The sequence below is a fragment of the Anolis carolinensis genome, chromosome 3 (assembly GCF_035594765.1).
Source record: "Anolis carolinensis isolate JA03-04 chromosome 3, rAnoCar3.1.pri, whole genome shotgun sequence".
Classification (NCBI taxonomy): domain Eukaryota; kingdom Metazoa; phylum Chordata; class Lepidosauria; order Squamata; family Dactyloidae; genus Anolis; species Anolis carolinensis.
In genome coordinates this window covers 243,189,839-243,216,674 of record NC_085843.1, presented here as the reverse complement: position 1 = coordinate 243,216,674, position 26,836 = coordinate 243,189,839, and the positions used below count along the sequence as shown (strand labels likewise).

At 40.3% G+C, this 26,836-nt stretch overlaps 1 protein-coding gene across 2 annotated transcripts in view; it reads right to left on the bottom strand.

The window, feature by feature from the left end:
* The window catches only part of hdlbp (high density lipoprotein binding protein), a 72,477-nt gene that overhangs the window by 45,008 nt on the left and 633 nt on the right, over positions 1-26,836 (bottom strand). The window contains exon 1 of one of the 2 annotated variants that reach the window (XM_008106332.3): positions 8,991-9,085. The exons of the other annotated variant lie outside the window; for it this stretch is intronic. The gene's annotated coding sequence lies outside the window, so the exon portion shown is untranslated. Of the gene's footprint in view, positions 1-8,990; positions 9,086-26,836 lie in introns of those variants that run through there. 2 annotated transcript variants of the gene reach the window in all.

Here is a 26,836-nt window from a genome sequence, read left to right as displayed (position 1 = left end):
ATGGAAGGTAAGCAACCCATCCCGGGTTTTCCTCGGCCAGGCCCTTGCTGGAGGAAAGAGTTTCCTCTCTAGGCAGCAACACGCACCGGGCTTCCCTAAACCAGGCCTCCCTATTATCCAACAGATCCGGTTATCCGACATTTAGCCTGCCCGTTTAAATCAGATAACCAGAACTCTACTGTATGTTATATATCACTGCTTCTTAAACTGCATATCCCATCCCCAATGGCTCAGTGTTGGAGTCTCAAAAATTTGGGCAACAGAGGAAATTAAAGGCAAAAATGCCTCTGAACAAATTTTGCCAAGAAAACCTTAGGGTTGTCATAAGCCAGAAACAACTTGAAGGCACACAACATCAACAGGAAAACAACAAGCAATGCTAAAGATCATGTCCTTTTATGCAATCACACAGGTATGGACTTTTCTCCTATCAGATCTTCTAATCAAATAGCAGTATTCCATTATTTACTGAGTTTTGTAGCCTCATTACTATGACAGCTAAGCAAGGCTGTTTCCATTCTAGAAAGTCAGAACTTCATTATCTGTAGTTGTCAACCATACCTCACTACTTGTCTAACACTGCTGCCCCCAAACAAAATATCTCACATTTTCTCCTCTGACTTTGCATGCAATCTTGCCAACCCAAAATTGTGAACATGGTTAGATACTAACACAACATCACTCTCTAAGGTTAAATAGTGCTCAAATATGTGTATGGATTAGGTTGCAGACTTTTAATCACATTAATAAAGCAGCTGCTCTTCTTCCTCTACTCAAAGGATTGACTTGTTAACCATTTTATTATTGTGAAATTCAATGAGGATCAATACATCACAGCACCATTCCTAAAACACAGCCCATAACTTGTTTATTTTCCCCCATGAGACTTTACAGAAGATACTGGGAAGATGGAAACTTTGATTAGGAATATATCAGTTATTACCAAAAAGAAAAAAAAGAGGGGGGATTTGGTCATAGAATTTAACAGTTCGATGGCAACACAACCACACAGTCCAACACTCTTCATGCAGGAATACTCAGTTAATTACAGCATTTCTAATAGATGCTCACCCAACCTCTGCTCAAAGACTTCCAAAAATGTAGAGTCAATCACCCTACAAGATAGACCGCTTGATTACTGTACAGCTCTTACACTAAAGTTCTTCCTAATAATTAGGTGAAATATCTTTTCTTGCCATTTGAATCCAGTCATTTTGTGAAAAGTTTTTTGGAGCAGCAGAAAACCTTACTTTATATTTTACATGACAACCTTTAAGGTATTTAAAGAAAGTTACCATGTCAGCTCTCAAATTTTACCTAGCTCCCTATGTAGTTCCTCATAAGGCTTGGTATCCAGACCTTTGATCCTCTTGGTAGCTCTTCTCTAGAACCTTTCAGCTTGTTAATATTTCTGTTGAACTGTTGATGCAAACCCAAACTGAATTGGCTTGTTTGGTGGCCAAATGACACTGCTTAGCTTGTGGTTTATTGAGTCACCTGAATCTTCTTCACATGTACTGCTTCCAAGCCAGGTGTACCCCATTCTATATTTATGCACTGTATTATTGTTATTATTACTATTATTATTAATATTAATATTATTAGGCGTAGATATAGTGAGCATATGTCTTCGAGTCTGTTGACTTATGGAGACCCCATTCATTTTTCTCATAAAGTTTTCTTAACCAAGGTGGTTCTTGGTTAAGGTGATTCTGCTAGTTCCTTCCTCTGAAATATCGCTAACAGCACATGGTATTCACTGGCACTCTCCCAGTGCTGACTCTGACCCTCCTTCTAAATCAGACAGGATTTGGCAAACAGTCAATGCTGACATACCAAACAACTGATATACCAAACAACAGTTCACCTCTTTAAAGATCTCCCCACAAGGAATAATTAGAGAGCTTTTATGCTCTCCCAAAGGGGTGACACCTCCCATCTGTGTTGGCAGCAGTGATGTACAATCCCATCCCTTTCCAGTGTAGCATTTAACTTGCAAGCTCTCCCATCTGCTCCAGCTAAGTTGGATGGAACTTACTGATAGAAATGCTGCATCAGCTTTGTGAGGGTGAGTCTGAAAAAAAAATAGTGTCTTCTCAAAGTCTTCAGAAGACTCCAGAGGTAGTCAGTGAGAAACCAAATGCATGATGTATGGTCATCCATTTCAAACAGTTCAATTCCTGTTTGAATGTTAAGGTAAGAACAATACAAATACGGAACCGACTTTACCACCATAATTGAATTTACAAACACAAGCGTCTATTTCTCAGCTCAACTGAGCTCACGCCCAAGCAAATACACTGAGGGTTGCAATCCAAGTTATGTATTGCTGGCATTTAGATACAAAAAGGGTGTAATGCATATTTATGAAACAACAATGGAGCCTAAACAAATGATGGCCATAATATGGATAATTAGTACCAACTTTCACATTTATAGATATGTTCAAGCATCCAAAGCTTCTGGAAGCAAGTTCATCCATAAGCAAAGTTCCTTGATTGACTATCTCTGGAAAAAAAAAGTCATTTAATATAGTATTTTAGATACATCAACTTTGGGACACTTATTACAAACAAAATTTCCCAATAAATAATCAGCTTACAAAATGAAAAATTTGACTATTTTTGAACATTTGACCTATTCAAGCAAATAAGGATTAATTGAACCTACAAGGGAAAAAATGCAGTACTCCACCCCACACCCCAGATTTTTTTCTTATATGGAAAGGGGTGAGTATGTGTGGATTGTTGTCTTGTAACTCTACACCCAGACTTCTGGATAGAATAAAGAGAGAAGAAGCACCTCAGACTCATGTTCAGAGAAGCAAAGTATCAATGGAAGGGGCAGAGCAAGCATATACCTATTCTCACAAGTAAATAATGTCTTAATTAAGGGCCACTTTTATTCAGCTCCAAAAGATTATAGACTTATTAATGAAAATATGCTTTGTATCCTTATTACACGGTAAATGTGAGTATGTAAAGACTCCTGAAGGTAGGCAATAATTTTTGTTCTAGAATACTGAAAAGCAAAAACCTTTTCTCTATTTTGCAAATTTTCTTTTAAAAAATTGGTTTCCCCCACCAAAGACCCATTGATAAAACAAGTGTTCCTTCACCCCAGCTATATTAGCCAAAATGTATAAAGGATTTAAGAATGCATGCTGGAAATGTGGAATACATGAAGGGCCTTTCTACCATATGTGGTGGATATGTAATAAGGTGAAGACATTTTGGAGACAGATTCCAAGGCTTCTACAAGATATATGCAGAATAAAGATTAAAACTGAAAACCGAAACCAGAAGTACTTCCTTTGTGTATACCTGATAAACATGTCAAACTATAAAGTGCTTAAATAACCTGACTCTGGAAGCTAGAATATTGTATGCATAAAACTGGGAAATGGCAAAGATACCTATAACAAACAACTGGATTTTGGAAGTATTTAAAATGGCTGAAATGGTTAAACCAACACTAACAATCACAGAAAACTCCATGGACAAATTCATAAAAAAGATTGGGAACAGTTTTTAAATTATATTTGAGAAGAGGAATATATTATGTTTGGAGGTTTTGAATATTATAATCCTCTCTAATGGAGTGATAATAAAAAAAATAATATGTATTATGTATACATAAGAAAAGTAATATTTTAAAATTATGTTTCCAGCATGAGGGGCAGGAAGGCATATGTTAATGTGTGTTTCGTAGGGAGAAGGGGAGATACAATGCTGTCTAATGTGTCTTCCTAGTCGCATATGTTATATAGTATGTATTTTAGAGTTTGTAATGTACTTGTTGGACTATGTTAAACTTTAAACATAATTTAAAAATAAATCTGCAACAAAAATTAGGATGCATTTAGACACAGAAATGTATACATGCATCTCCCAAAGCATTCTATTATTTAGAGGGGGAAACTTCAGCAGTGTCCATATCAGTGTCGGCAGAGAGCTGAGTGTAATTTTCTCAAATGCCACCTCAGCACTGCCTGCACCAACCATTCACAGCTTTTCAGGGGGAAGGGAAAGGATAGTCTTAAAGGGCCAGCAACTCTCTGAAAGCAGCTAAGAATTCGGAAGCAACCAGTATGCTGAAGCGCTCAGCAGAAAACACACAAGGAAAACAATCTTCTTATGTTCATTGCTGCAAGTCTTATCCATTGAAAAAACAAAAGTCTGCAGTATAAAATCAGTGTCTGCCTGGGGGTCGGATACTTGTTGACTAGCCAACAAAAGTTGCACGTCAGCATTAGGAAGACCCAAGCACAGTACTATTTCCTGATGTGAAGTACTTTGACCAATAATTTCAAACTGCATTCAAGCTTTTCTCCAAAATCTGGCATTTGAACAAAGAAAACGCAGCGCAGTACACACCACACATGCACACAGAAAAGGTATATATCACACAGTCACAGTGGAATATGGTAGGAATTTTAGAGCTGGGAGACACAAATGACTCTTACAAGAAGAGAAGCATTCTTCCATGCATCACTCTTCTAAATAATGTTCTATCTGTCATTAGAAAGACTTGTTTAATCTTTGTTTTTCAATAAGAATATCTATATCAAATGTACATGTGTGAGTGCACGTGTAATCCAAATTCAAAAACATTTACAAAAGACTAAAGAATGAAATCTGTGTTAAGGTTAGCCGCTTTGAGCCTCTTTGTGGAGAGAAAAAGCAGGGTATAAATAAATTTAATAATAAAGATTGTGTAAAATATAATGATATGGATACAAGAAATAACTATCGACTGTATTGCTATTACATTAGTGAGAAAAAAAAATCAATCTTAGATAAATTTAGCCATATACCAAGAGTTTTTTTGAAGAAAGCAAAATATTCACAAAAAGTGGGGAAAGGATGAAATGTTCAAATATATTAGACAATAAGCACATGGCAAGACAGATCTGGGACAGCCAAAAGAACCAAGTTGTTAGAACTAAAATTATTTGCCCATTTACCCCAGCTTCGAAACTTCTGTCTATGCTGTCCTAAAGAAAGCTTTTGACCTGATGAGTCGAAAAACTCACAGCAACCAACTAAAATTCTGTGTTAATTATCAAGCTAAAGGCTCTTGATTGGGTTCTACATGGTATCTGAAGCATTAACCTTGATTTTTATCTTGTGTGCTTGAAACACATTTACCTCACCAACCCAGAAGGAAAATCAAGCATAATCTCATCCTCAACCCTGATAACATTTAAAAAGTTAATTCTAATAATTAGCACAAACTTAACAATGCCTTCAAATCTCACAATTAGTTCAAATTTATGAAAACACTTTGAGATCTGTGAATGAACACTAACACATGCAAAACGTATTACGATCAGGTGCAGGACATTTTCCATATTCCATTTATTCATGATGTCACTCAAACTCTTTATTGCCACATACACACACTCTTGCTAGATAAAACCCAGCCCAAGAACATCAAAAGCACAGTAAGGTCTCCACAATATTGCTTGCACATACAAACATTTTGAATGAGATGACATGCCTTGTGAGTCAATCTCACTTATGCTTATGATTCTGTTAACTCCCATCCTTATTTTCTTGGGCCTTATTTATTTATTTATTTATTTCCAACATTTATATCCCGCCCTTCTCACCCGAAGGGACTCAGGGCGGCGTACAAAATTGGCAACAATTCGATGCCTATACATAATTAAAACAGCTATAAAAATCCAATAAAACAATTAAAACAATATAAAAAATATAAAAACATATGATTAAAATCAATTCCTCCAAAATCCTCGTGCTGTAGCCGTAAATCAGTCCGGGTCGTCATTATCGTTTAATCTTCAAAAGCCTGGGCACATAGCCATGTTTTCAGGGCTTTTCTAAAACTCAAAAGGGTTGGGGCTTGCCGTATTTCTCTGGGGAGGGTGTTCCACAACCGGGGAGCCACCACCGAGAAGGCCCTGTCCCTCGTCCCCACCAGCCGTGCCTGTGAGGCAGGCGGGACCGAGAGCAGGGCCTCTCCAGATGACCTTAGGGATCTTCCTGGCTCATAGGAGGAGATACGTTCGGACAAGTAGATTGGGCCAGAACCGTTTAGGGCTTTATAGGTCAAAAACAGCACTTTGAATTGGGCTCGGTAGCATATCGGCAGCCAGTGGAGCTATTACTTGGCTATTACTTCACTGTTTCTTACATGTACTGAGAAACAAGGTCAATGCAAGTCATTATAACCTGCCCTACCCTGACAGGCCTATCCTCCCACAGAAGGAACCCACTGTCCTCCTGTAAAGGTACAGCTGGAGAGATAGTCTAAGAAAGAGCTGGGGGCAAAGATGGATGGGTGACAAAAGAGAAGTTTTCACAAATTCTACAATGAGCTTTGACTGCTTTAAAATCCTTGGCTACAGTAGAGGAACATTCAATAATTCCTGGAAAAGTGCCCATATAAACTTAAGAGCAGCAGGCAGCCCAATGAAAGTTATAGTTTGTCCACAGCAAGGCAGTTCTGTTCATGTGGGATTTAGAGCTGGCCCACAGGTATGGAAGCTCACATAAAGAGGGCAAGGAGACAGAACTGAATTCCAGGCAATACCAGTTCTATCTCCTCAGTCCCAAAAGGCTGACTGACACCAATTATGGCCAAATGCTGCAGAGGGGCAGCTGTGGACTCTTGGCCCCACAACAGAGATGAATGGTGACGACAAGAAAGAGCTGCCACTGCCCTCTCACTTTGGGACATGCAACAATATGAGGAGCTAGAACATGGCCATACAGCCCGGAAAACATACAACAACCCCAATATGAGGAGCATCTACTGGCCACACTAAGAACACAGAAGTGCCAGAAGAGGTAGTGTTCGACCCCCTTAAGTCTCTCACTCCCCTACCCCATGTTATAACCAAAAATATGAGCTCATAGAGCTTCCCAGAGTGTGTGTGTTTACGTGACAAATGGAACTTATCCCTCTTCTCTCTCTTGGCAGGAGGTACTGGGCATTGTGGTATTGCCTAAGGATTGTGTATGTAAGCTAGAGCCTTTGCCCACTTGCCCCAGCCTCTGGACCTCTGTCTACATGGTACTAAAGGAAGGTTTTGACTTGCTGAGTTGAATATCTACCCATAGTGTCCAAAAAACAGCAAATAGGTATCAGTTCCTCACACAAACAGCAGCCTCTTGATAGCTTACTTGCATCTTCCCTTTGTTGACTGGCACAAGAAGGGGGGGGAGGCTGTTCTTGGTCCCCCTTCCCATCCCAAAGGGCCAGGGGCCTCATGCCATGCTATATGTTGCTGACTCATGATATCTAGACCAAGAGAACTTGGCAGAAAGAAAGGCCAATTGAGAAAATGGTGTTTCAAGGTGTTCAGAGCACCTTAAAGCCACAGCATAAAACTTTTATCCATGTCAGGGGTGCCAACTAACCTTGGCCATAAAGCTGTCAAACAGCCCCCAGGTTCCCTCCCTACTTTTGAGGAGGCAAACAGTGTGCTTTTGAATGACGGCTTAGTCTCTGTTCATGACTGCCCAGCCCCAATTTATTGGTAAGGTTTATTCAGCACTTTACCCCCAAGCCCTGGCCCTATAGTCCACATTTTGCACAAGTCCTTGCCCTGCCTGCTCTAATCTGATCATGCCCAATATTTCCCAGGATACTGGTGGTTGATGTTGATTTTGATACATTTTATGATGTTTTATTCTCTGCTGGTTTAAATGTTTTAATTAGATTGTTTACATTATATGTTACTATGTTTTTAATTGTCTTAGCTTTTGTTTATTTATGCTGAGCTCGGTCCCTATCTAAACCGCCCTGAGACTCTTCGGGGAGATGGTGGTGGGATATAAAAATAAAGCAGTAGTAGTAGTTGTTATTATTATTATTATTATTATTATTATATCTATACAACGGTCTGGCTGCTTTCTGTCCAATATGCAGTTGCAAGGAAGCTGGTCATTCTTCAACTTGCCAGATGATAGTGCCATACATACTAGGGCAAGTGTGGCAACCAGCACTGAGCACATGGATTCGAGACAATATGGCTGCCCCAATAAAAGCAGCAGTAACTGTCCCTTTTTCTCCTCTACAAGTGGTGAAATAAGGACTGGAATCAATGGGTTCAGAGGGAGAATGGAGAAACACTGGAGCAGAAAGCTGCAAGAGCTGCCACCTCTGCCTACTTACATGCCAACACTGTCTCTTTTAGACATGGAGGTGAGTAGCTGCTAGTGTGGCATTGTCCATCTCTTTCCACCTACTCGCTTTGCTCTGTCTCTTTACCTCTCCCAGATCAGGCCTGAGGGGAGGAGATACTGAGGGAGGACCCCCCCCCCCCAGACACAGACACAGACACACACACACAACCACGCCAAATTGCCCCTGGAATCAGGGTTGGGGAGGGCCGCTTTCTCTTTTCAACCCCGGCAGCATCCATACCACCCAAAAGCTTAGGAATGTCGCCTTGGGCTTCTCTCCATAATGGGGGGGGGGGGGGGCGAGGTGGGTGTCCACAAAATCCTTTATTTTCGCCTTCCCGGAGTGCTCCCCTCCCTCGAGGTCCCATTCGGTGAGAAGTCTAGACTGTCCCTGGCCGAGAGCGCTTTCTACCCGCCTCCTCCTCGGCCAGGAAAGTTGGTGCAAACTTTGGAGGCTGAGTCGGGAAAAGGCGGGGGAGGGAGCGGGGGAAGGAGATCCGGCTGGTGCTCGCCTGTGACACGTAGCCCGATCGGGCCCCCGCCCCCTCCTCCTCCTCGCCTTCCCTCTCCGCCTCCGTCTCCTGGCCAGGCGAGCCGTCGGAGGAGAAAAGGCGCAGCGGAGGGAAGCCAGAGCCTCCTCTTCGCCTCCACGTCGGCACTCGCTTCCCCCGCCGCCTCTCCTCCCCCTCCTTTCTCGCTCTCCGGAGCCTCGACCGGGTCTCTCGCTGCCCTCCTGGTCTTCCCCCTTCCTTCTCATTCTCAAAAGTGACTCCAGACGCCCCTCCCTCCACCTTCCCCGGCTCGGCCCGGCCCTCCTCGGCGGCGCTCACTCACTCCGGCCCGTGCCTGCTCCGCTCGCCCTGCTGGATAAACCCCGAAGCGCTCCCGGGAAAAGCGGCCAGGCACCTTCCCGGCGCTGGTTATATGGGGGAGAGCGGCTGCCAATCCCGGGCTCCCACGTCAGAAGAGCCGGGCCCCCTCGCCTTGCCCTTCCTGCCCAGGCCCGGCCCAGTCGCCAGCCAGCCAGGCCAGTCCTGACGCGACGCCTGGGCGCATCTACACTGGAGTGAATGCACTTTGAAACCACTCCAGCTGCCTGGGTTCAGTGCTAAGGAATCCTGGGATCAGGATAGTAGTTCTGTAAAGGAAGCTAGACCCCGCAAAACTGCAATTCCCATGACTCCATAGCAATCCGCCATGGCAGTTAACATGGTGTCAAACTGCATTGATTCTACAGTGTAGATGAGCCCCAAGTGCTTGTTCCCTTCAGACATTGGAAGCGCTGCAAGGCCAAGAACAAGCCACCAGAGTAAAGACAAAGATCCACCCAAATGAAAAGTGTTCTTATCATACATCAAGAGAACCACTGACCACATAGGGAAGCTGATGAAGAAATACAACCTACAAACTACAGACCCACTCAGAAAATCGAACAAATGTTGCGTTCATCAAAGAACAAGAGGGATCCTCTCACCTCTGCAGGAGTCTACCCTATACCATGCAGCTGTGGACAACTCTACATAGGGACCACCAAAGGCAGCATTCCCCAGACACGAATCAAGGAACATGAAAGGCGCTGCAGACTAACTCAATCAGAGAAATCAGCCATAGCAGAGCACCGGGTGAACCAACCTGGACACAATATATTATTAGAGAAAAGAGAAATGCTGGACCACTCTAACAACCACCATATCAGACTACACAGAGAAGCCACTGAAATCCACAAGCATGTGGACAATTTCAACAGAAAGGAGGAAACCATGAAAATGAACAAAATCTGGCTACCAGTATTTTAAAAACTCTAAAATCAGGACAGTAAATAAAGGATAACAGCCAGAAAACAGGGGAATTCCAGACATGAAACAATCGGGGCCAGCTAACACCTCCCAACAAAGGATTCCCCCAGGCAGGAATCAGCCAGGCATTGAAGCTGCAGGGCCATTAAATGCTAATCAAGGTGATAAATTACAACATTCACACTGCCTCCAACAAACAAAAGTCCTTTCTGCCACCCTGGACCTTCCTCAGATATATAAATCCCACTTGACTTGTTTCCAATATACCACACAACCTCTGAGGATGCCTGCCACAGATGTGGGCGAAACATCAGAAGAGAATGCTTCTGGAACATGGCCATACAGCCCGGGAAACCCAGCCTATTATTATACTGTTATATATTATGTTGTTATTAATGTTATATTATTATTATTTTTTATTTTTATTTTTCTCTCAGCATTTCAGGTTGCTTGAGTTTCTGTGAATGCTCCTTTGTTAGCCTTATTATTATATTGATATATGTTTCTGTTATTATTGTTATATATGTTACTAGCTGTGCCCGGCCATGCGTTGCTGTGGCGAAGTCTGGTGGTATGGGAAATAAAGTATTGAGGAATTGGTGGTAGTTAAGGTAAAGGCTAAACGTTTTCCCCTGACATTAGGTCCAGTCATGTCTGACGCTGGAGGTTGGTGCTCATCTCCATTTCTAAGCCAAAGAGCCGGCGTTGTCCATAGACAGTTCCAAGGTCATGTGGCTAGAGGCATGACTGCATGGAGCACCGTTACCTTCCCGCCGGAGCAGTACCTATTCATCTACTCTCGTTTGCATGTTTTCGAACTTCTGGGTTGGCAGAAGCTGGGGCTAACAGTGGGGGCTCTCTCCGCTCCCCCAATTCAAACCTGCGGCCATTCGGTCCAGAAGTTCAGCAGCTGAGCGCTTTAACACGCTGCGCCATCAGGGGATATTATTTCCTAAAGGTTGTGAATATACAATATTTCTGATTTTTTTTTTGTCTGTTGGAGGCAAGTATGAATGCTCAATTGGGCAAAATGATTAGGATGTAATGGCCTTGCAGCTTTAAAACCTGGTTGTTTCCTCCCTGAGTGAATTTTTTGTTAGGAGGTGTTAGCTGGCCCTGATTGTTTCCTGTGTGGAATTCCCGTTTTCAGAGTGTTGTTCTTTATTTATTTTAGAGATTGTATTGTTCTGTTTTATTATACCACATTAATTTTTATATATTCTGATTTTAGTGTTTTTGAATACTTGGAGCCAGATTGTATTCATTTTCACGGCTGACCGCAACACAATAATAATAATAATGATAGTAATAATAATGACTTTGGTAATACACAGTGCTTCACTCACTTCTCAGCTTACTTTCTGGAATAATCCTTTCTTGGGAGGTCTTAGCTGGCCCTGATTGTTTCCTTTGTGGAATTTCCAATTTCCATGCTTTCAGAGTGTTGCTCTTTATTTACTGTCCTGGTTTTAGATATTATATTGTTCTACATTATTCCATCCTAGTAATTATTTCATATTAAAGTAGAATCTCACTTATCCAACATCCGCTTATACAATGTTCTGGATTATCCAACGCAGTCTGCCTTTTTCTAATCAATGTTTTTGTAGTCAGTGTTTTAAATTCATTGTGATATTTTAGTGGTAAATTTGTAAATACAGTACAGTAGAGTCTCACTTATCCAACATAAACGGGCCAGCAGAACGTTGGATAAGCGAATATGTTGGATAATAAGGAGGGATCAAGGATAACCCTATTAAACATCAAATTAAGTTATGATTTTACAAATTAAGCACAAAACATCATGTTAGACAACAAATTTGGCAGAAAAAGTAGTTCAATACACAGTAATGCTATGTAGTAATTACTGTATTTATGAATTTAGCACCGAAATATCATGATATATTGAAAACATTGACTACAAAAATGTGTTGGATAATCCAGAATGTTAGATAAGCGAGTGTTGGATAAGTGAGAGTCTACTGTAATTACTACATAGCATTACTGCGCATGGAACTACTTTTTCTGTCAAATTTGTTGTATAATATGATATTTTGGTGCTTAATTTGTATAACGATTACCTAATTTGATGTTTAATCGGCTTTTCCTGAATCCCTTCTTATTATCCAACATATTCACTTATCCTGCCGGCCTGTTTATGTTGGATAAGTGAGACTCTACTGTATATTGATAATCTTATATTATCTGCTTAGAACTGGATTATATGAGGCCCCTTCTTCACAGCTGTATAAAATGCACACTGAAGTGGATTATATGGTAGTGTGGAGTCAAGATAATCCAGTGCAAAGCAGATAATATAAGATTATAAATGGGTTATATAGCTGTGTGGAAGGGCCTTGAGTCTACACTGCCATATAATCCAGTGCAAATTAGATAATCTGTGGAAGAGGCCTGAGGCCTAAGTCTGCCTGTCCCCTGGGCTGAGTTGGTTGCTAGGAGACCAAGTGGGCAGAGATTAGCCCTCTAACTGGCAGCAATTGGATAAAAACAATTATTCCTTTCCCTCTAATTAGGACTTTATTTTTCTTTTCTTTTTGTTGTATCTTACTGGAGCCGTGGATGATGGGTTGTGTTGTCAAATTTCGAGGTTGGGGGGGCCTGTAGTTTTGTTGTTCACAGTGATGCCATCACTCATTTATATACAGTAGGGTCTCACTTATCCAAGCTAAACGGGCCGGCAGAAGCTTGGATAAGCGAATATCTTGGATAATAAGGAGGGATTAAGGAAAAGCCTATTAAACATCAAAATAGGTTATGATTTTACAAATTAAGCACCAGAACTTCATGTTATACAACAAATTTGACAGAAAAAGTAGTTCAATACGCAGTAATGTTATGTTGTAATTACTGTATTTATGAATTTAGAACCAAAATATCACAATATATTGAAAACATTGACTATAAAAATGGCTTGGATAAGTGAGACTCTACTGTATATAGATAGTTCTTCATAAGCTTAAATGTGTAAAGGTGTATTGAATGACAGGGATATTTTCCTAGTCTATATTACTTCATAACACATATTTTCCTTTTAGAAAAGTAAGCTGAAGCTGGCATCATTCTTACTGACACTTAATATTTAGATCAATTCACTAGCTTTTCTAAACTGAATATATTTGATTATGAAATATCAGAAGTGGACATGAAGAATGTTTGTCTCGTTAGATGTTGTTGGACTACAGCCCACATTTTCCCTTGCCTTGGTTAGGGGAAAGCTAAGGGGAGCCCCCGGTGGTGCAATGGATTAAAGCTAAGGGGAGCCCCCGGTGGTGCAATGGACTGATAGAGTGGACAAGCTCCCTCTGTCAGTTCCAACTTCCCATGTGGGGACATGAGAGAAGCCTTCCACAAGGGTGGTAAAACATCAAACATCTGGATGTCCCCTGGACAATGTCCTTGAAGATAGTCAATTCTCTCACACCAGAAGCGACTTACAGTTTCTCAAGTCACTCTTGACATGACAAAAGTGCTATGGAATCCTGGGAGCAGGATATTAGTTCAGTAAGGCACCAACACTCTTTGCCAGAGGAAGCTGAAGACCCTGCAAAGCTGCAACTCCTATGACTCCATAACAATGAGCCTTGGAAGTTAACGTGGTGTCAAACTGCATTGATTCTACAGTGTAGATACGCCCCTAGTGCTTGTTTCCTTGTTGGGGAGTTTGGAGTCGCAGGCGGTGCCCCATTCCTTTCCATGGGTGCATCACTCCCACTGTAGAGTCAATGCAGTTTAACACTTTAACTGCCATGGCTCCACGTTACGGAATCCTGGGAGTTGCAGTTTGGTGAAGAACCAGCACTCTTTGTCAGAGGAGGCTAAAGATCTTGTAAAAGAACAATTCCTGTGATTCTATAATAGTAAGCTGTGGTGCAGTCAAATTGCATTGATTCTACAGTGTTGATGCTCCCCAGGAAAGGGATGGTGCACCGGCTGCAATCCCAAACACTCCAACCAGGGAATAAGCCCCACAGACGTATTCCTTGGGTTTACTTCTAGGAGTCCTGCGAGAGCCACAAATGCTCATGCCGCCAGTTTAATCCTGAGTCACAGAGCGTCTCCCCAAATTAAGATATTTTTCCAAGAATCTCAAGGCACTCTCAACAGACAGGATCCTGGAGAGTCCCCCAGGAATGCCATGTCAGCATATCTCAGGCATTTGTGCCAAACGCAAACCCAGGCTCCATTTCACCCCCTGCTCCGCCCCCAGTGAGGTCAGAAATAAACAGCTCTCTTGAAAAGAAATGGGGGACACATTAGAAAGCCAGCGCCTGTAGATCTCATGCAGTGGATTTTCTCCTCTGTTGCTCCTCTCCTTGGGTGCAGCTACGCTGTAGAATGAATGCAATTTGACACTACTTTAGTTGCCATGGCTCAGTGTCATGGAATCATGAGCGTTATAGTGTCAAAGGCCTCTAACTTTCTCTGCCAAAGACTTCTAGTGCCTTACCAAACTACAACACCCACAATCCTATAGCACTGAGCCATAGTAGTTAAAGTGGTTGACACTACATTCATTCTACAGTGCAAATGCACTCTTTTTAAATATTATGCCTCCCCTGTCCGCAGCCAAATTGGGATGGAACTCTGATACATATAGATAAAATCATAAAAATATCATTACACAGTAATTAAGCTACTATTAGAAGCTATTTCAAGTACACATTGAACACATAAAAAGTAATTAGTACAGCATTGTATTAAAGCCAAATCAATTCCTCAAAGCCAATTGAAATGTCCACAAAAGGATAGGAAAAATTCTAACTTATCTTTCAAGGGAATCCTAAAGTCCAGGAAGAGCCAATGAGTCAGGCCTCTCTTCCCTTCTTGCCCAATAGATCTGTGAGTTATGAGACTATGAAAAAGGATACTGGACCCAGACTTGAGCTGTCTGGGTCCACTTCCACCAAAAGGTCACACTGGAGGACCTACAGATTCCTAGAGAGAACACTTCTCTAGTCATGTGTAGGTTCCCTGATGGGATTCAGATAGAAGTTGAACATACCTTGGGACCCCTAGAAAGGGATATTATTTGTGTTAATTTCCACTTTCATGAAGGCTTTGTGTCCCCAATCCCAGCAAATGTGGAAGGCTGACTGCATTTCTGTTCCTGCCACATTTGTTTCATTAAGCTAAATGATCCAACCTAGCTGTTCAGTCTTTTCTCATACAAACATATGAACTACTAAGTTGTGGTGCTCTCTCATGTGAAGTTGGGCCAGTTCCCTTTCTGTTATCTTTCTGTGGGTAGACAAATACCTGAATATTTATTAGCTAACAACAGGTTGGTGGTTTTTAATAATGGGGGCTGTTCTTTTATCCTGTCATATTTTAAATGCAATGATTGCAGTTTTTGAAATATACTTTTTCAGCTCTTTTACTTTTATTACTTTTTTTGTTGTATTTTGTTTTAAGTTATGTTGCAGGCAGATTTGCTCCCATAATGGGGGCAGCAGAGGGGGGAGAGGCAAGATATCAACAAAATAAACATGTTTTCACAAAACAATGTTTTTGTTGCTCACTTTTAAGAAATTAATTAAAATTTGACATCTACTTGAATTAAAATAAAGCCAAAACAAGTTTAGAACAAGAGTAAGTTGAACAGTACAACTGTCATCCTTCCACTTTTGCAATAAGTAAATGACACTTTCCAAATTGGAAAAATAGTATATAAAGTTGGGAAAAACTAAGAATAGAAAGAGATAGTAAAGCGCTCAGTATATAGCCACAGTTTATTTTAGGGATGAGAAAAGATACTACCTTTGATATTGCTTAACACCCAAATATAGTTTCCTGTACTCTTTTATATAAAAGGCCAATTTCCTCAACAGAATCTGAAGAGAAGCACTTCACTTTTAGCTTCAAATACATGTTAGAGTATAAATACAAGATCAGAAACTTGAGTCTCTACCTTCACATGAATCCATAATAGCTCAACAGAATCTGTGGTCTCGTTTCTATTGCTGTTTCATGTTGTGTGTTTTCATGTAATTTATGATTTACTATCATGGGTTTTCTTAGCAATCGTGGTTCAGATTGGGTTGCCTTCCTTTCAGGTTGAGAGAGGGTGACTTGTTCAAGGTCCCCAAGTGGGTTTCCACAGCTGAGCGGGGCTTCGAGCCTTGATCTCAAGAGTCTTAGTCCAACACTCAGAGCACTATACCACACTGGCTCTCTTGCTGATTCATACTACATAATATTCTAAATCTGGCAAAATGTCTCAGAGTCTATCCTACCTGGTGGTTTGGGTCTGAGCAGTAATATGCCCTTCTGCTTGGATAACAGTCCTATTGACCAATCTTGTTCCTAGCTAAGATGAAACAAGTGAAGGTACTGTTCCAACTATCTAAATGTAGCTGGTTATGAGAAAAGGGGAAAACACAGTGCTAATTATAACTAGTATAACTGTAACTAATCTTACATCACTATTTTCAATTCAAAAAGATGATACCCATAGAAGTAACGTAGCACTTTCTAAGATTTGAAACTTTATAAGAAATTCTTAGGCATTATGCGTGTGTACACACACTAATAAAAGAAAATCCAAAATCCGCAAAATAGTGATACCTTAATTAGGCAATTGATATACCCAAAATATATTGTGCAAGCTTTCAGAGCTCCACTGGCTTTTTCGTTAAGCAAAATATCTTTTAATAGCCATACAGAATAAGAAAAGGGATGATGTTAGGCTAACTGAATTACATTTTGTATCAAGTGCTGTGGTCTGGAGAGATCTCAATACAGGCAGAGGTATTCTTGGCTATATGGGGTTGGCCAATAAAGGTATACCTTTTAAATTGATTTTTGATTTTGCCCCATAGCCAACAGTATGTATACATTAATACCACACTGTTATGATACAGTTCACAAGTATGGGAGACAAAGATGGGATACTCATGGTCATATCACCAAGGTCTTCAGCCTATACTGGTCCCTTGCTGATATGCATTGGAAATAAAGAGTTGTGTGCCCTTCCTTCATCCCTCCCTATCTCCTGTCACATGCTATCTTATTGCAACGAACCATTCTTACACTATAACAGAGTTCCAAATTACATCTGAACCAGGAAACTAGTTTGATGCCATTAACAAACCAGGCAAGCAAATTGCATCCTGGCTTGCTTTTGTTTTGATAATTAAGACAAGGCCTGGATCTCTGCATTCAAGGCAGCCAAGAAGAGAAACTATTATAGAATGGACTAAACCAGAACATTATGATCCCTTCTAATGCTACAACTTTCTAAAGAGAAATCACATAACCCATTACAGCTCTCCTTACCCATGGATTCTGCATCCACAGATTCAACCATCCACAGCTTGAAAGTATTAAAAATAATACAAAAAACAAACCTTACTTTTGCCATTTTACTATGCCATTATATATAACTAGCTGTGCCCGGCCACGCGTTGCTGTGGCGAAGTCTGGTGGTATGGGAAATAAAGTATTGAGGAATTGGTGGTAGTTAAGGTCAAGGGTAAAGGTTTTCCCCAGACATTAAGTCCAGTCGTGTTTCACTCTGGAGGTTGGTGCTCATCTCCATTTCTAAGCCGAAGAGCCGGCGTTGTCCGTAGACTCCTCCAAGGTCATGTGGGATGACTACATGGAGCGGCGTTACCTTCCCGCCGGAGCAGTACCTATTGATGCACTCACATTTGCATGTTTTCGAACTTCTGGGTTGTCAGAAGCTGGAGCTAACAGTGGGGGCTCTCTCCGCTCCCCCAATTCAAACCTGTGGCCTTTCAGTCCAGAAGTTCAGCAGCTCAGCACTTTAACACGCTGCGCCATCAGGGGATATTATTTCCTAAAGGTTGTGAATATACAATATTTCTGATTGGTTTTTTTTTGTTTGTTGGAGGCAAGTATGAATGCTGCAATTAGGAAAAATGATTAGGATGTAATGGCCTTGCAGCTTTAAAGCCTGGCTGTTTCCTCCCTGAGTGAATTTTTTGTTAGGAGGTGTTAGCTGGCCCTGATTGTTTCCTGTCTGGAATTCCCTTGTTTTCAGAGTGGTGTTGTTTGCGATATTTTATGTGCTTCTACTGTCTGTGGCCCTGAGAAAACAGGATTTTCCAGACTTTGATGATGGGAATACTTTGTTGGGAGGTGTTAGCTGGCCCTGATTGTTTCCTGTCTGGAATTCCCTTGTTTTCAGAGTGGTGGTGTTTGCGATATTTTATGTGCTTCTACTGTCTGTGGCCCTGAGAAAACAGGATTTGCCAGACTTTGATGATGGGAATACTTTGTTGGGAGGTGTTAGCTGGCCCCGATTGTTTCCTGTGTGGAATTCCCGTTTATTTACTGTCCTGGTTTTAGAGATTATATTGTTCTGCATTATTCTATCCCAGTAATTATTTCATATTAAAGAAGAATCTCACTTATCCAACATTCGCTTATACAATGTTCTGGATTATCCAACGCAGTCTGCCTTTTCATAATCAATGTTTTTGTAGTCAGTGTTTTAAATTCATTGTGATATTTTAGTGGTAAATTTGTAAATACAGTACAGTAGAGTCTCACTTATCCAACATAAACGGGCCGGCAGAACGTTGGATAAGCGAATATGTTGGATAATGAGGAATTAAGGATAACCCTATTAAACATCAAATTAAGTTATGATTTTACAAATTAAGCACCAAAACATCATGTTAGACAACAAATTTGTCAGAAAAAGTAGTTCAGTACACAGTAATGCTATATAGTAATTACTGTATTTATGAATTTAGCACCAAAATATCACGATATATTGAAAGCATTGACTACAAAAATGCGGTGGATAATCCAGAACATTGGATAAGCAAGTGTTGGATAAGTGAGACTCTACTGTAAATACTACATAGCATTACTGCGCATGGAACTACTTTTTCTGTCAAATTTGTTGTATAATATGATGTTTTGGTGCTTAATTTGCATAACGATTACCTAATTTGATGTTTAATTGGCTTTTCCTGAATCCCTTCTTATTATCCAACATATTCACTTATCCTGCCGGCCTGTTTACATTGGATAAGTGAGACTCTACTGTATATTTCTAATCTTATATTATCTGCTCAGAACTGGATTATATGAGGCTCCTTCTTCACAGCTGTATAAAATGCACACTGAAGTGGATTATATGGTAGTGTGGAGTCAAGATAATCCAGTGCAAAGCAGATAATTATAAATGGGTTATATAGCTATGTTGAAGGGCCTTGAATCTACACTGCCATATAATCCAGTGCAAATTAGATAATCTGTGGAAGAAGCCTAAGTGAGGCCTAACTCTGCCTGTCCCCTAACTGAAACCTGGCTGTCCCTTGGTTGCTAGGCAACCAAGTGGGCAGAGATTAGCCCTCTAAACTGGCAGCAATTGGATAAAAAAAATATTGCTCTCCCTCTAATTAGGACTTTATTTTTCTTTTCTTTTTGTTGTATCAACTTTGAGGCGTGGATGATGGGTTGTGTTGTCAAATTTTGAGGTTGGGGGGCCTGTACTTTTGTTGTTTTGTGAATTGCCGTGATGCCATCACTCTTTTATATATATAGATGGATGTGAGCATCTACAAGGAGTCCTGGAACCAAACCCTATCAAATAGCAGAGGCCTACTGAACACTTTACTTTTAGTAGATACATTCCATCTACTGTAATATAACAAAGTAGAAAAGCTTTAGGGTTAACAAATATTCTGATATATAAATAAGGATTTTATATTCTTCAAAATGTATGACTTTGGTAAAAATATGACTGAATATGTCACTAAATCTGTAAGACGGAAAATATGGAAATGTTCTGTCACATCCCATTGTTGCTTCTTCTAAACTAGGAATATCTGGTTGTGTGAACATGTCACAGCATGTTTTCAATAGAAATTAGTTTCCAAAAGGGGGAGGACAGCCTGTCCTAACTTGTGCCTCCCCCACACATCATGATTATAGACATAGCCTGTAGGAGGATAAAGAAAAGAAATCCCAGAGAAGGAAAGAGGTCTATCTTGACCTGCTTATCCTCCATTTGGATGAAAAAAAAACCTCAGCAAAATACCGTAAATGCTATTGTTTACTCCAGTCTTCTTCTCACAGGAGACAGCTTTTTTATGTTGTGCTGTATCACTCCAAGAGAGAGAAAATATGCTTTATATAAAAGAAAAGACAACATTCAGCTCATCAAATGGAGGCTACAATGCATTAGTCCCTTTAAGAATAGGTCTTCAGGGTAGCCCTGTTAGGTTGCTGCAACAAAAGGTGACACCTTAAAAAAGGGGTCTGCCTAAATGCCCTAAAAGCATCAGATCTTGTCTGATTATGGAAGCTAACTATAACATCTTATAGCAGAACTGTGAAAGAAAACAAACCCCAATTACATTTATCAGTGAACTGTCTATATCAAGATGAGAAAATACAGAATTTTAAAACCAGGTTGCAGCAGTGTATATACAGCAGTGGTTCCCAACCTGTGCTCTGCAGCCATTCCAGGAAAATAAAATAAAGAAAAATGAAATAAAATTAAAGAATAAGAAACAAAAAGAATCAAATTAAGAAAACTAGAAATTAAATTCTCAACGGAAATTTGCCAAGTTGAATTTTGTGTCTCTTCTAGCAGAAGATGCTTGGTAATTCTGCTACCATTAGTTCCAAAATTATTATATTGCGAGACAGACAGACAGACAAGGCCGAGCAGGATTCTGGCCTGCTGCACACACTTTGTTGCGAACTGTGTTTTAATGGCCCTTCCTGGAACTGACTGTCCAAGTGATTTCTTGCTTATTTTCAATTTATTGAATTTTGGAATAATTTTTATGTATGCCAAGTTTTTTTGTGTGTGTCAGGAGCAACCGGAGTTGCTTCTGGAGTGAGAGAATTGGCCGTCTGCAAGGACGTTGCCCATGGGACGGCCGGATGTTTTGATGTTTTACCAGCCTTGTGGGAGACTTCTCTCATGTCCCTGCATGCAGCTGCAGCTGATAGAGGGAGCTCATCCACGCTATCCCCCGGGAGGGATTCGAACCTGGCAGCCTTCAGGTCAGCAATCCAACCTTCAAGTCACAAGACTTTTATCCCCTAGGCCACTGGAGGCTCCTATGCCAAGTTTATTCATGTGTATTGGTGGTAGTTTAGAATAACTTGAGATATTATGGTAAATTTCAAAAATTTTAAAATATAATTTCATTGCATGGACATTGCACAACTGATATCTCTTTACTTTACATTCCCTTAGTAACCATCCTCTCTTCCTCCCCCCACCCGCATAACAGTACTCCTAAACATCATTAATTTGTTGTCAAAGGCTTTCATGGTTGGAATCAGAGGGTTGTTGTGTGTTTTCCGGGCTGTATGGCCATGTCCCAGAAGCATTCTCTCCTGACGTTTTGCCCACATCTATGGCAGGCATCCTCAACCTTTGAGGATGCCTGCCATAGATGTGGGCAAAACGGCAGGAGAGAATGCTTCTGGGACATGGCCATACAGCCTGAAAAATACACAACAACCCTATCATTAATTTGTAAAACATAGGAGAGGCTTAAGGCCTCCGCCATAGATATTTTTTCTTAAAAAGGCCTTGAGAGTCAAAAAGGTTGGTAACCACTGGTCTATCATGATGAATTAAAGAAATATTGAGCTGGGAGATGGGAAACAATGTGTTTCTATTCAGCCACATCGTAGCTGTATATAGTATTCCCTAACTTATTGCTGGGGTTAGGTTCCAGGACCACTCGCAATAAGTGAAAATCCGCAAAGTAGGGACGCTATATTTAATATTTACACATTATTTTAGTAGTTATACACTATTTTAAGTCTTTAGCAACCAATCGTGTGTTGATAAATCGCCTCCTTCTTCTCCTGTTGCCGCTTGGGCTCCTTTTCTCTCCCTTTGGCTTCTCCTTCCTCCCTTCCTTAGGCTGTAAATTGTAATTTTTTATGATTTATAATAGTCTTTTAGAGTTTATTGAAAAACTGCAAAACAGCAAATCCATGAAAAGTGAACCGCGAAGTAGTGAGGGATCACTGTATCTCTGCCTACAAAAAGCAAGGAAAATATCAGCTACAGTAGAGTCTCGCTTATCTAACGTTCTGCCTTTTAGTAGTCAATGTTTTTGTAGTCTTGGTGCTAAATTCGTAAATACAGTAATTCAAGATAACATTACCATGTATTAAACTGCTTTTTCTGTCAATTTGTTGAAAAACATGATGTTTTGGTGCTTAATTTGTAAAATCATAACATAATTTGATGTTTAATAGGTTTTTCTTTAATCCCTCCTTATTATCCAATGTTTTCACTTATCCAACGTTCTGCCAGCCCATTTATGTTGGATAAGCGAGACTCTACTGTACTTCCAGTCCCTTGCTGAGCATTTTGAGCAGCAAAACAGAAAAGAAGAAAGCAAATTAGCCTGCCTCACCAGCTACCTCCAATGTTTTTTCACATAGGACCTTGCTAAATTCAGCCTTTTAAAGCTCAAAATGAACTTCTGGTTACCCCTGATTTGTTTTTAAAGAAAGACTGCAAACTAATTTTGAACAGTATTATATCCCACTATGGACATGGGGTCAAAACTGACTCCCAAGAATTACTACTGTTCAGGGAGGAGCTGAAGAGCTGCATTCATAGGCAAAAGAATAGCCATATCTCAGCTTAATGTGGTAAGATAGGATTGCCCACACTGGAGATTATCTAAGCAATTATAATATTAGTGCTTCTTGAATTTGAAGTATGATTACTGATAAATATTTGAGCTATATGCATTGCGTAAGTAGAGAGCTAAAACAAACAGAACCAGTGTTTCAGGGGAAAACCAGATCTCTCAGTCTTCTGTAACAAGAGATAACTACAACAAAGATAATGTGAGTTCAACTGTCTCCTCAGGAAGTATTTTACATTATCTAGGAAGCCACAGTATATTATGAAGTTGGCAAAATAATTTTTTTTTCAGTCTGAAATACACATTGCTTATATTTTGAATGCAAAGGATAGTAGGCAAATAGTGTAATCTGATGTGTGTTTACTAGGAAACTCAGTAAAGATTGGTAGTAAACATTCTCAATTAATTTGCATTAGATTGCAACACAGTAAGACAGAAGCACCCTGTTGATGGATATTAAGTGTGATCAACTGAGATCAAACACATTTTGAAGTAGAATAACTGCTTCATCAGAGGACATGGTAATGAGAGCTTACTGGAGGAACTATTATATGAAACAAAATGCTTCTGATGTAATCTAGTTTCCTTCATAGTACAAAGAATTTGATCAATAGACTTGGTGCTGCTATAATGCTAAGGTCATCTGTTACAAGCAGGTGAATGAGTTTATGCAGCAAACCAAAAGGGGATACATGTGGGCCAAGAAAAGAGGAACTAACATAGCTTCTATTCTCTCAATATACAGATGCGGTTTTAAAAAATTACAAGAAAAGAAGCAAAGGGGAAAGAAGATAGGATGAAAACAGTTAAATGTGAGAAAATGCAACAATGTATACAATCTCGTTTCTGTTGGGGAAAAGCAATACACATAGAAAATAATAAAATAGTATTAAGTATACCAATTAAGGAGTAGATTACTGAATTCAATAGTATTTACTTCTAAGTATATAAATGCATGTGTTGTGTTGGCCTATGAAGTCATAAGTATTTTAAATGCACTAGATCTGATTTTGAAAGTTAAGTAGGAACACTCCTGGTTAGTACTTGGATGTGTTCTATGGGCTAAATTTCAAGGAATGAACTGGTAGAACCACCTGTGTGTATTCCTTGCCTAAGTTGATAGGTAACCTCAAAGCAATCATGTAAGCATGCACACAAACATACAGAACTCAGCTTCATGGCCCACAATCGGTCAATATAGGATTAGTATGAATAAGAATTTCAGTGTTATATCTTCTTCAGTAACAACACTTTTGATAAATATAATACAAAAATATAAAATCTACAGTATGTAGTGCACCAGGAAATTGTAGTACGACTTCTAATCACCCTGTGCCAATATCAACATTACAAAAATATTGTTAATAATTTCAACACAATGTGAAATTTCAAAGTCACAAATAACACACATCTACCCAACAGAGAAGACTACAAACAGAAGGGTGGCAATACACAGAGGAGAACAGAACCTGTGTATCTTAATAGTTGTGTTGTCGAAGGCTTCCATGGCCGGAATCACAGGGCTGTTGTGTGTTTTCCGGGCTGTATGGCCATGTTCCAGAAGTATTTTCTCCTGATGTTTCGCCCACATCTATGGCAGGCATCCTCATATACCTCACAATGCCTGCCACAGACGTGGGCGAAACGGCAGGAGAGAATACTTCTGGAACATAGCTATACAGCCCAGAAAACACACAACAACCCTCTTAATAGTTGATTTTAAAATTTGCATTTTACAAAGAATGGTTTAGCACAGACATGTGAAAAGCTGCAATTCAATTTTAGGCAACCATGACAGGTGCTCCAGTCCAGGCTACATCTACAATGTCAAATGAACGCAACATGTCAGCACGTTACCTGTCATGGGTCAATGTTATGGGATCATGGGAGTTGTACTTTTGTGGGGCAACAGCACTCTTTAAATCAGAGCTATTTGGGCTGCATCCCCTTGTATGAACCTGTTTGGGCCTTGAGATTTTCAGGAGAGGCCCTTCTTAGGTTCTCACCTCCATCTCAAGCTCGGTTGGTGAGAACACGAGCAGCCTTCTCGATGGCTGCCCCACACCTCTGGTCCCCTCCCTGCTGTCATTCCGGCAACAGGTGAAAATCTTTTTATTTAGACAGGCATTTAAAAATTAAGGTGTTTTAAGATCTTTCCATGTTTTTTTATATTTTATAGATATAATCTGAATTGTTTTTAATACTAATGATGTTCAATACTTTTTAAATATTTATATATTTAAAATTGTATTGTAATGCTTTTAATGCTAGCTGCTGTGACTCTCCTTATCAAGAGGAACAGTGGGATATAAACATAATAAACAGTGTATAGATCCAGGGAAGTCATGCTACCCCTTTATTCTGCCTTGGTCGGACCACACCTGGAAAACTGTGTTCAATTCTGGGCACCACAACTTAAAGGAGATGTTGACAAGCTGAAATGTGTCAGAGGAGGACGACTAAAATGATCAAGGGTCTGGAGAACAAGCCCTATGAGGAGCGGCTTAAAGAGACCTTGTGGGTCATGTTTAGCTTGCAGAAGAGAAGGCTGAAAGGAGACATGATGGCCATGCATAAATATGTAAGGGGAAGTCATAGGGAGGAGGGAACAAGCTTGTTTTCTGCTGCCCTGGAGGCTAGGAAGCAGAACAATGGCTGCAAATAACAGGAAAGGATATTCCACCTGAACAAAGACTTCCTCACTGTGAGCTGTTCAGCAGTGGAACTCTATGACTTGGAGTGTGGTGGAAACTCCTTCTTTGGAGGCTTTTAAGCAGATGCTGGATGGTCATCTGTCAGGGGTGCTTTTAATGCTTCTTGCCAAGGGGTTGGACTGGATGACCCACAAGGTCTCCTCTAACTCTAGGATTCTATGATTCTTCTAACATGCATGTTTTTCTTTCTCTCTCTCTGAGACAGCTCTACATATCGTCCAAATACCTTGAATTATTAGGGACAATCCCAATTAATAATCTATAATCCCACTTCTAAGATAGTTTTCAAATGTCCCATTTTCTCTCTCTTCATCCCACTTTCCTCCTTTCTCATCAGCCTACTTCAACTGCTGCAAATCGAGAAGCAAAGTACTACAGCCTCTCCTAGCTTGTCTGTACTTGATTATTAATCATTTTACCACCTTGAGAGGGTAGGTGCCAAACTGGTACCTAACCTGTCCACCTTCTACAATGACCTAAAAACATGGATGTTCTGGTGTGCTTTTAAGTAAGTAGTCCCACTAGATTCTCAGTCCACTTACAATTCATTACCAGTTACTGCACTTTATCAAAGTCCCCCACCTTTTAAGTCTAAATGTTTTATTAAGGTTGCTCTTCCGTCCCTATTTTTGATTGTCCTTACACCACCCAGGAGCCCTATTCAGAGTTCTTACACAATTTTACCCTTTGAATGTTCAGTTATCATTATTGTCCAGGTTTTAAATCACTATTGATGTTGTTTTATGTAGTTATAATGTTTTTAATTTTTTTGACCCATGTTTTAACTTATGCTTTTGGGCTTGTCCCCATGTGAGCTGCCCTGAGTCTCTTCAGGGAGATGGAGGTGGGATACAAAAATAAAGTTATTATTATTATTATTTAGTACACTGATGTTGCCTGGCCGTACATGACCTGGTTTTCATCTGTGAAACGCTCGAGGATGTGGCTCCCTTGAGTCATATTTGAAAGCTCACCAATGGAGATAATTGGGAATGAAGTCATGATGAATAGTAAAGGTAAAGGTGTTCCCCTGACATAAAAGTCTAGTCGTGTTGGACTCTGGGGGTTGGTGCTCATCTCCATTTCTAAGCCGAAGAGCCGGCGTTGTCCATAGACGCCTCCAAGGTCATGTGGCCAACAACAGGTACCTTCCTGCTGGAGCGGTACCTATTGCTCTACTCACATTTGCATGTTTTTGAACTGCTAGGTTGGCAGAAGCTGGGGCTAACAGCGGGAGATCACCCCGCTCCCCGGATTTGAACTATCGACCTTTCGGTCAGCAAGTTCTGCAGCAGAGTGGTTTAACCCACTGTCCCATCGGGGGCTCCTTGTCATAATTGACCATGATTTCTGGAGACTCCTCTAAGTAATAGTAATATTTAATAATAAATGTCTGCAAAGCTACGTTTCAAAGGACATATCCCTTAGTCTTCCTTTGAATATGGCCATGATATAGCATATAATAGTAGACAGTTGATGTATACTTGCAAAGACATATCGAAGATACTACATTTTTCATTTCGGGGCAAATTACTCAG